Here is a 10,000-nt window from a genome sequence, read left to right as displayed (position 1 = left end):
GCCAAGGGAGAGGAAGAAGATAGATATAACAGTCGTCAACAAAAGAGACCAGAGGGAAGCACTGATCTACAAGCCAGTCTCTTTGAGGAGTTTGGTGTGTAAGGGACTGACTGGTAAGGTAATAACAGATCAATGTTACCTGCAAAGGAGACACTACGTAAGCGAGGGACAATACTGACTGTAGGAAAGGACACGTGTAGAAAATCTCTTACATTTCTGTGAGAGAGTGAGAGAGTGAGCACCGCCTGAGAGAGGAAGGATGGTTGGATGGATTATGTGGTCGCCAGAAAGCGTTTCAGACTACAAACAGTAGACGCTGAATCTTCAGGCAGGAATGAGGGATAGATTCTTGCGATGGACAGAAAATCATGTTACTGGAAGAGAACAGAGGACGCCTCTCATAGGATTCTTATTGAAATGAGATGAGGTTGCTTGATCACAACATGTAAGTTTTTAAGCCAGTTTGATGATATCATCAGTGTATCTGGACAACCAGAAGAAAACATGAAACTAAGTGATGAATTCGTTAGAAATCATGTATAAATACAGAAGAATAAACACAGAGAAATTTTTACACAAACACTCAGAAACATAAACGCTTATAAATTACACACATACACATCCACAGAAACGCCTAAATTCACCGCGCACAAAAATACGCACAAGAGACTTACAGAAACACTCACATAATTTATCATAAATGAAAAACACTCATAAACACATTTACACAGTGACTCTCTCTCTCTCTCTCTCTCTCTCTCTCTCTCTCTCTCTCTCTCTCTCTCTCTCTCTCTCACACACACACACACACACACACACACACACACACACGTGGCGGTGCGAGTCGACAACGGAACCAGACGCGGCAGCAGACCTTGAACTTGGCGGCCCCACCCCACCCCAGCCCAGCCCAGCCCTGTTAGCCGGCCTCCAGCTGACCGCCTCTCTCGGTCACTGCCACGGCCGAACGTTTCCCCGCAGTCTCTCTCTCTCTCTCTCTCTCTCTCTCTCTCTCTCTCTCTCTCTCTCTCTCTCTCTCTCTCTCTCTCTCCCCCGTGTGTGTGTGTGTGTGTGTGTGTCCAAACTGAGAGACTTGACCCTTTACATCGACTTCCACAGGAAGAAACGTAGCTAGGACGCCATTAGTAAACAAGTGTCGTAGCTACGCCTCTTCCTTTTATATCAACTGACCGTTCTATAATTCATTCTTGTTTCTCCCTTGATGATGTGATCATCACATGAAAGTACACTTGGGAACTGATCGTGTTTCATTTTCCTGTGGAATACCTGCATATACTAGATCACGCGCACCACTGTGACATTTTGCAATATATATATATATATATATATATATATATATATATATATATATATATATATATATATATATATATATATTTCTTTCGTCTGTTTCCTTGCGCTACCTCGCAAACGCGGGAGACAGCGACAAAGCAAAAAAAAAAAAAAAAAAAAATATATATATATATATATATATATATATATATATATATATATATATATATATATATTCCCTGGGGATAGGGGAGAAAGAATACTTCCCACGTATTCCCTGCGTGTCGTAGAAGGCGACTAAAAGGGAAGGGAGCGGGGGGCTGGAAATCCTCCCCTCTCGTTTTTTTTTTTTTCCAAAAGAAGGAACAGAGGAGAGGTCCAGGTGAGGATATTCCCTCAAAGGCCCAGTCCTCTGTTCTTAACGCTACCTCGCTAGAGCGGGAAATAGCGAATAGTATGAAAAAAAAAAAAAATATATATATATATATATATATATATATATATATATATATATATATATATATATATATATATATATATATATATATGGTGAAATCGTAATTCGTAAATTCAGAGAATTTTACTTAACATGTATTTTTCATTACATGTTACATTACATGTTTCGCGGAGAGAGTCCGTCTCATCAGGTACAAACAATCCATAAGTTTTTGAATCCCAACACCAACACACCCAGTCTGTCCTGTCACTGCCATAACGAGGTAAACAGTGTATACCCGTTCTGGCGGTGACAGGACGGGGTGTGTGTGTTGGTGCTGGGCAACAGCTATCAAGTATAATAAATATATATATATATATATATATATATATATATATATATATATATATATATATATGAGGATAGAATAGACTGCAGGTAGGTTAGGTGCATAGGAAACTCCATCTCCTCCAGCCTTCACATAGTTTACTCTCTCTAGCGGTCACCTGCATGTGACGGCCACCTGCATGTGAAGGTCACCTACTGAGGTGTACTCATGGTTCTGAGCGGCGTGAGCACACCTGTACAACAGATGACCTGACCACACGAACACGTTCCAGCCCCCTCCCCCCCTCCCCCACCACGCACCAGCTGACCATCACACCTCCTACCCCCGCCCCCCCTCTTGCCTTGCTGACCCACATATAGTGAGAAGGGAGAGCGAAGTGGGTGGGTGGGGGGGCAGGTGGATACAGGGGCGAGGTACTGCAGTGGCATTATAACCACCACCACTACCACACACCTTCACCGCTCCTACACCACCACTACACATCATCATCACCACCACCACCACAGTACATTACCCTCACCACCACTACACCTTCATCATCATTATCACTGCATATTGCCATCAACACCACTACTACACCATCACCATCACTGCATATTGCCATCACCACACCATCATCACCACAATACATCTCTATCACTAGCACGACTCACCATCACCATCAACACCACTTTATGCCATCATCATCACAACAAGTGGAGTACACAAAGTCATCACAACAAGTGGAGTATACAAAGTCATCACAACAAGTGGAGTACACAAACAGTCATTAACATGTGGCACGAAATATACCTCAGGAGTCTGTGTGTGTGTGTGTGTGTGTGGGGGGGGGGGGGGGGGGGGGACTGGACATCGTCCCTATCCTCTTTCTTTTTTCAGAGACGCCACTCTCAACAGGACGCCTTAATCAAAGTTCTCTCATTAACGCTATATATATATATATATATATATATATATATATATATATATATATATATATATATATATATATATATATCCCAGCCTGAGATAAGTATCTTTCTTATCGGGCAAGCTGTAAGGGAGGTTGGACCGACTGATGCAAACAGGATTGGAACATTTGCGCTGGACACCGGCCGGTCATGAATGCATCATCGCTAACCGTCACACTACTGTCACCAGATTCCCACGTTTGCTGAATGATAAAGACGAAAAACTGTCTTCTGGAAAATGTAAGAACTAGGATCAGGTTTATGGGTGAAAGAAATACCCAGGGAGCTATTTGACACTCTACATATGGCCGAGACGAGATGATGCTTCTCAAACTTGGTTACCGCGGAAGGAGTTCCTACTACAGGAGGTGCAGAGGTGGGCATCAAGGATGGTGCCAGAAGTAAGAGAGTTGACTTACAGGAAAAGAAAGGCTAAGGCTTTGAATGTGCCTATCATGAAATACAGAAGAGTGAGGAGTGACCTGATCATAAACTGTTAATTCTGAACCAGATTAATGACGTTAACAGTGAACAGTTCTTCGAAAAATGTAGAGATAGATATAATAAGAAAGTAAAGAACAGACTTGTCATAGATTAAATGCTTTTATAGTATGATAGTCTAGGATAAATGGAAATAACTATATTCAAAAAAGATACAAATGTTAAAAGAGTGTATGATAGCATAAATGTCCAAGAGATGGGCCCTATGAGTAAAAAACTCCTTCTCCGTATAGTACAAATAGTTATTCACACCATTAGCATCACCACGACACACCATCATCACCACTATACACTATCATCACCAAACCATTGCATATCCTAAACACCACTACACCATCACAAGTGACCAGTGCCTGCCATTTGTCACCACCTTCATGCTGTACTCCCAAACTCGTACCCTTATTAATTTTCACTTCACCGAATGATATTCTTTCACCGATATTCACTGACATTTGAAAGCTAGTTTTCTTTCTCAAGAAAACTGATACATTATCTTTTTTTTATCATTAAAGCAAACCAATTAGTTGTGCGTTGATATGTACGTAGAAAATAGATGTTGCTGTATGTGTGGGGCAGAGAACAAATATGTATCAGGAAGGTCGTATATGTGATATAGACCATGTATGAGGGATGTAATATATATGATGTGTTATAGACTGTGTATGAGGAAGGTAGTGTGTATGGTGTATCATATAGCCCCTACATGAGGAAAATAGTATGTATATTATACACCCCTTATGAGGGAGGTGGTATGTATGATGTATTACAGAGCCTATATGAGGGAGGTGTTATGTATGATAGGACAAAATCTCCAAGAGATGGGCCTGTATGAAGGATGTAGTAGAGCATGTATGGTGTATCAGAGACCGATCATTCGCTAAACATACAGGAGTACATAAGTCCCATACGAGCAGTATTTTAAGTCCCATACGAGCAGGTGTTTTAAGTCCCATACGAGCATGTGTTTTAAGCTCCATACGAGCTGGTGTTTTCATTCTCATGTGAATGAGTGTTTTTGAGTGCCTTGCCAGCAGGTGTTTTAAGCCTCCGAGGAGCATGTGAACAAGGCAGGATAGCCAGTATCCATGGCAACCACCATGACCATGGGAAGTACGTATACTCTAGGGATAATGTTGGTATCGGGACGCGATGGTTGGCGGCAGCTGGCTGCCTTAATAGCTGGGAGGCCGCGCGCCGCTGCCTGGGTCAACCGATGTCGACGCCAGAATTTTACCTTCATCGTTGAATTGCTTACTCCACCGAGACTGTGGTTGTCTCATCGACACTTCCGTCTTTCTCCTTCATCTCTCGAGCAAGAGAGATATTTCTGAGCATCATTTCCTGGAGAGAAGCTTCGGAGCGAGTGAGAGAGAGAGAGAGAGGCGAGGTGTGAGTAAGCTGTGTTGGTAGGTTAGCTCGGTCTCAGCGCAGGGTCACGGCCAGACGAGCTGAATTTAGGCTACGCACTTCCTCCAGCCCTCGACTCGGTGGATCCTCTTTTTATGACGGGGAAGTGGGCCAGCTGGGGCGCCGATGGGCAGGCCAGGTGAGGATGTGACCAAGGATAAGGAGTGAGGATCGGAGGGGGAAGTGGCTGCATGTGGTGCATTTTTCACACGAGGTGAGAATGGTGCTCTCCTGTTGCTGCCGCTGACAGAGGAGCAGGAAGGAAGGTCACGGTTGTGGTGGAGCAGCCCATCCAGCCCCGACCTAAGGGTTCGGGGACTAGAGTGGTGGGAGTGGGGGTGGGGGAAGGTCAGGATCAGGAAATGAAGAAGATACTCCAGGTAGAGACCATATAAGGGAGACACCAGGTGTATAAGATAAACACGTATGTTTGTACTTCAGAACTGTGTGTCAGCTGCTTCACAGGTTACCGTGCAACATAAGTCATTTGCAGTACAAACGTAAAACTACGTGTGCTGGGCCCCGCACGCCGGCCAACCACTCGCTTAATGACGCAACCAGTAGAAAGTTGGCAGTGGATCTACGAACGTATCTTTAAGGTATACTGATACTTTTATTCCTCTCTACACTGAAAACGAATTTACGATCGATCATGTCTGCCACAACTTTACTGTAGGAGAGGAGTTTGTGAGGAGTTGCTGGAGCTCCACCTGTGGCACATTTAGGGACGAGGTTCCATCTTCCTGAGTCTGTATAGTACACACTGTCATGCACCGGGTAGTTGTGTTGTTATACACGCTGGACCTGTGGCGGCGCGGGTAGAGATACTCACTCTTGCCCACCTACTGACCTAGTCCCACAACCCTCCACCTGGCCGCCACCACCACCACTGCTTACAATGCTCGACGCAGTGATGACCATCTTCTTTCACTATCCCGTCATTTTCACATGTGGTCACTGTCCTCACCTCTCTTTCCGGGGTCATTATCCCCGACTGTCCAAACGTGGTCATAGTAATCATTTTTCTTTCCATTATGACCATCCTTCTCTCGGTTCTTAGTTACCTCCTTGGTCTCTTTCTACGCTTCTCATGTCGTCATCTTTCACTCCATAGTCACTATCTTCACCACTTCTCCTCTGGTCATCTTTCAACATCCATAGCTACAGTCATCATCTCTCAGCTTCCGTAGCCATTCCTTGTTTCTCCTCCCGTCATTACTATCCTCATCTCTCCTACGGTCAATATTTCTCACTCACTATCCTCACTTTTCCTCCCATGATCAGTAGCTCCACTTCTATTACCATCTTGTCCTGTGCCACATTCTTACAACCTCTCATTTGATTGACTATTACCGTCGGAGCTGTTCCTAGCCGTCTGCTGAATGTTTTTCATTCTCTTGGAAGTATTAATTATTTAGCAACTATCCCTAGCGAGCTGGATAAATGTAGCTAGTTATCTAGCAATTACTTCCACCTCTATGGCGACTTTATTTTACAGATTTTCCTTGCTATCTTGCGACTTATATCCCTGGTGACTTTCCCTAGTTGTGTAGCGATCAGCCGGGGTGAATGCTCCCGGATATATGGCGACTTCTCCCTGCTATCTCGCACCCACTGTTCCCTACCCAGCGACTGTTCTCATGCGAGACCCTGACGACTATTCTCAAGTATCAACCGACTATTCTCTGCTAAAACTCTGACGAATGTCCTCTTGGCGAACATGGTCCATGGCTGTTATACAGTTTCAGACAGGACTGTCTTCACCCAGGCGACACTGATAGATGTTGACAGGAGCGTGTGGGTTACCCCAGGCAGGAGCGTGTGGGTTACCCCAGGCAGGAGCGTGTTGGTTACCCCAGGCAGGAGCGTGTGGGTTACCCCAGGCAGGAGCGTGTGGGTTACCCCAGGCAGGAGCGTGTGGGTTACCCCAGGCAGGAGCGTGTGGGTTACCCCAGGCAGGAGCGTGTGGGTTACCCCAGGCAGGAGCGTGTGGGTTACCCCAGGCAGGAGCGTGTGGGTTACCCCAGGCCACACACCACACACTGGGCCAGGCGTTCTGGCTCCTCTTGGCTTCCTACTTCACCGCGCATCGAAGTCACTGGCTTCATTACACAGGCTTGTTCCCTATTGGCCGATGTATCTTTTTTATATTCACTCTCAATCATAAAGTTTTCGATCTCATTATAAAGTGATCTTCTGGGTAGCTTGATCATGGATAAAATCTTTTTGGGGGTTGTTGCTTATGATGCTAATGGAAGGGTTATGTTCGGCGGCAGTGTTCGGTACCTACCAGTGTTCTAGAGACGAGGCACTGTACGTCCACACGGCACTGCTCTTCAATACTTAATGCTGCTGCTGCTGCTGGTCCAAGAGACCTACATTATACGTTACCCCACATTCGAAGCCCGCAAGCAGTCAACCTCGTGAGTGACGTCGGCTGGCACCGCCTCCGCATTTCTCCTACGTCATCAACTTTCAGTTCTGTCATTGGTGGTAAGACGCGCCGCGGCACTCGGTCGTGTGACGTCATCCCTTAAGCCCCTCCCTTTCACCTAGATTCCCATCTCGTCCATACATTCTGGCGCCGCCTGCTGCTATAGGACGCTCCGCCCACTTCCCTCCGTCCAAGAATTCCTGCGTGTGTGAGCGAGCGAGCGGGTCCAGCCAGCCAGGGAGGGACTTCCTAGTAGAGGCAGCGTTCCCGGGGCCGGGTTGGGCTGCACGGGCCCAGTTTTTGTGGTCAGTATGACAGAAGCAGGGGCGGTGGGCCTCGGGGATCCTCTCTCCCGGCATCTCACACCTGCTGGCTTCCTGAACACCTGTGTCTCTACCTTCCCAGTTGGAAGGCTCGTGCTGCCCTGCTCTTACCGCACCACATACCGCCTGCTTCCCGGCTATGTCCTGGTGACTGTGGCATTGTGTGTCCTGCTGTATGTGACACTGTTTGGCCTGTTGACTGTAGCACTGTGTATTGGTGACTGTAGTAATTTATGTTTTGGTGTCTTCAGTTGTATGTTCTGGTGCCTATATTACACTCGGTGGAGCTTGCCATAGTAGTGTGTACTGTCTTGGTGAGTGTGGTCCTTTGAGCTTTGGTCTCTGTAGCTGTGTATCCTGGTGACTATATTACACTGTCTCGAGGTGACTTTAGTAGTGTGTCCTGGTAGCTGTGTCTTGTTGACTGTGGTACTTTGTGTCATGACATCTTTAGTTATCTTTCTTGATGGAGCGATCCTGATAACTGGATAACATTGTGTCTTGTTGACTCGTAGTATGTCTTGTGACTGTCATGGTGAGTGTAGCGTTACGTGCTTGTGATTGTGGTTCTTTGTGGCCTGGTGACTTAACTAATGTGTTCTCGATACTGCGAAGCTGTCTTGGTGACTGCAGCTGGCTTTCGAGTGTATGTATGTATGTATGTATGTATGTATGTATGTATGATGTGGTGGGGGTTTTATATGTATACATGTACACGTATGTTCCTGTGTATGATGTTCTGGATGATGATAGAAATAATGATGATACTCATAACGATAATATTAGATAATGGTAATGACAGTATTAACAGTGATAATGATGATAATAATGTAATGATGATAATAATGTAATGATGATAATGATAATAATAATGATATTGATAATAATAGTAATAATGATAATAATAATGATAATAATAATAATAATGATAATAATAATAATAATGATAATGATAATAATAATAATATTAATAATAATAATAGTAATAATAATAATAGTAATAATGATGATAAATGAAAAATATCATAAACTTCCTGCTAAGTACCACATAAGGAAATGGTTGTGAGTTCGCTGCACAGTGTCCATACAGGAGGAAGCGCCAGCGATGCGCCAGTCACAGTTGTGAGCCCGGCTTCCCCACCCAGCAGGCAACATACTCTTGCCTCGTACTCTCTTCCCTCAATACCTACCGATGGTTACACCTGCTCAGGGCTTAGCATCAAACCCTAGGACAGATGATTTCATGTCAAGGATGTGATTATAAGTAAACTGGTGTGACCTACATAACTCGATGGTGACCTGGTTCCCGGCCGGCCCTCCCTCGGGTCTTGCCTCGCTAGCTGGGGTACTGACCTTGCAGCCTGGAGGTCTTCTGCTGCTGCAGAGGGAGCCAAGGGTAAGATGAGGCTGGCGGATCCCCATGGTCGTTCAGACAGACAGATGCTCACATGGTGGTAGTACACAGGCAGTGGCAGTGGTAAGGCAGAAGATGGTGCAAAGCTGGCTCAGAACACCATCTTCCATCTCATAATTACAAGGAAGAACAAGCCTGGGTGTGTGTAGTCTGGACACGGTGGCGTGGCGTGATACCATCATACTTAATAATGCCATCACTACACCTATGTAGTCACTGTACCACCTCCACAATCCCATCATCACCATCACAACGTTCCATTGTGTCATCACAATCCCTCTCTCCCCCAGCAAGCCAGGAAGGAATGGGGGGGGGGGGACGGCCGGTAGATGGGGGGGGGGGGCTGAATCTAGGGCTGGAAGGCCTGGCCCCACACCCCAGGCCCTCCAGCCTCCCAGCATAACCTGAGAAGACGGCACGCTGGGCCAGTGTAAAGCCCCTGGTTTAGGATCTCTCTCTCTCTCTCTCTCTCTCTCTCTCTCTCTCTCTCTCTCTCTCTCTCTCTCTCTCTCTCTCTCTCCCTACCTACTGATGTCTCCCCGTCAAAGTCGATCGATGGTCTAACACAGAACATTTCCTCATCATTGTAAACGGCAGGTCAGGACTCATGACATCCTTATGAGTGGCGGGATATAATGGGCAGAAATCTGATCTGTTCGACAGGACATATTGTCCTTAGTCTGAACGTGAGGCACAAGCAGGAAGGAAGGATTTGGAGGAAGAGAATAGAGGGCGCCATGGAAGGGACGGGAGGATACAAGAAGAGAGAAGAAAGATTCCGTGGAGGATAGTGGGAGACACCCAGCAGACTGGTGCCTCAAATGTTACTTCGATCATCATCATGGTGGGGAGCGGACCGTCAACATTATATACATCTGACAAAAGTTTTCTGA

The 10,000-nt window shown here is 45.7% G+C and overlaps 1 protein-coding gene and 1 long non-coding RNA gene across 2 annotated transcripts in view; one reads left to right on the top strand and one right to left on the bottom strand.

Annotated features, from left to right (window-relative positions):
- Positions 1-7,305, bottom strand: part of LOC139766868 (uncharacterized) — a 67,673-nt gene extending 60,368 nt beyond the window's left edge. The window contains exon 1 of the mRNA XM_071695880.1: positions 7,227-7,305. The gene's annotated coding sequence lies outside the window, so the exon portion shown is untranslated. The remainder of the gene's footprint in view (positions 1-7,226) is intronic.
- A 322-nt stretch (positions 7,306-7,627) lies between these two features.
- Positions 7,628-10,000, top strand: part of LOC139766744 (uncharacterized) — a 4,710-nt gene continuing 2,337 nt past the window's right edge. Inside the window, exon 1 of the long non-coding RNA XR_011716942.1 lies at positions 7,628-7,866. This is a non-coding gene — a long non-coding RNA (uncharacterized lncRNA). The remainder of the gene's footprint in view (positions 7,867-10,000) is intronic.

The sequence above is a fragment of the Panulirus ornatus genome, chromosome 58, assembly GCF_036320965.1.
Source record: "Panulirus ornatus isolate Po-2019 chromosome 58, ASM3632096v1, whole genome shotgun sequence".
Taxonomy (NCBI): domain Eukaryota; kingdom Metazoa; phylum Arthropoda; class Malacostraca; order Decapoda; family Palinuridae; genus Panulirus; species Panulirus ornatus.
This window is presented reverse-complemented; position numbering and strand designations above follow the sequence as displayed.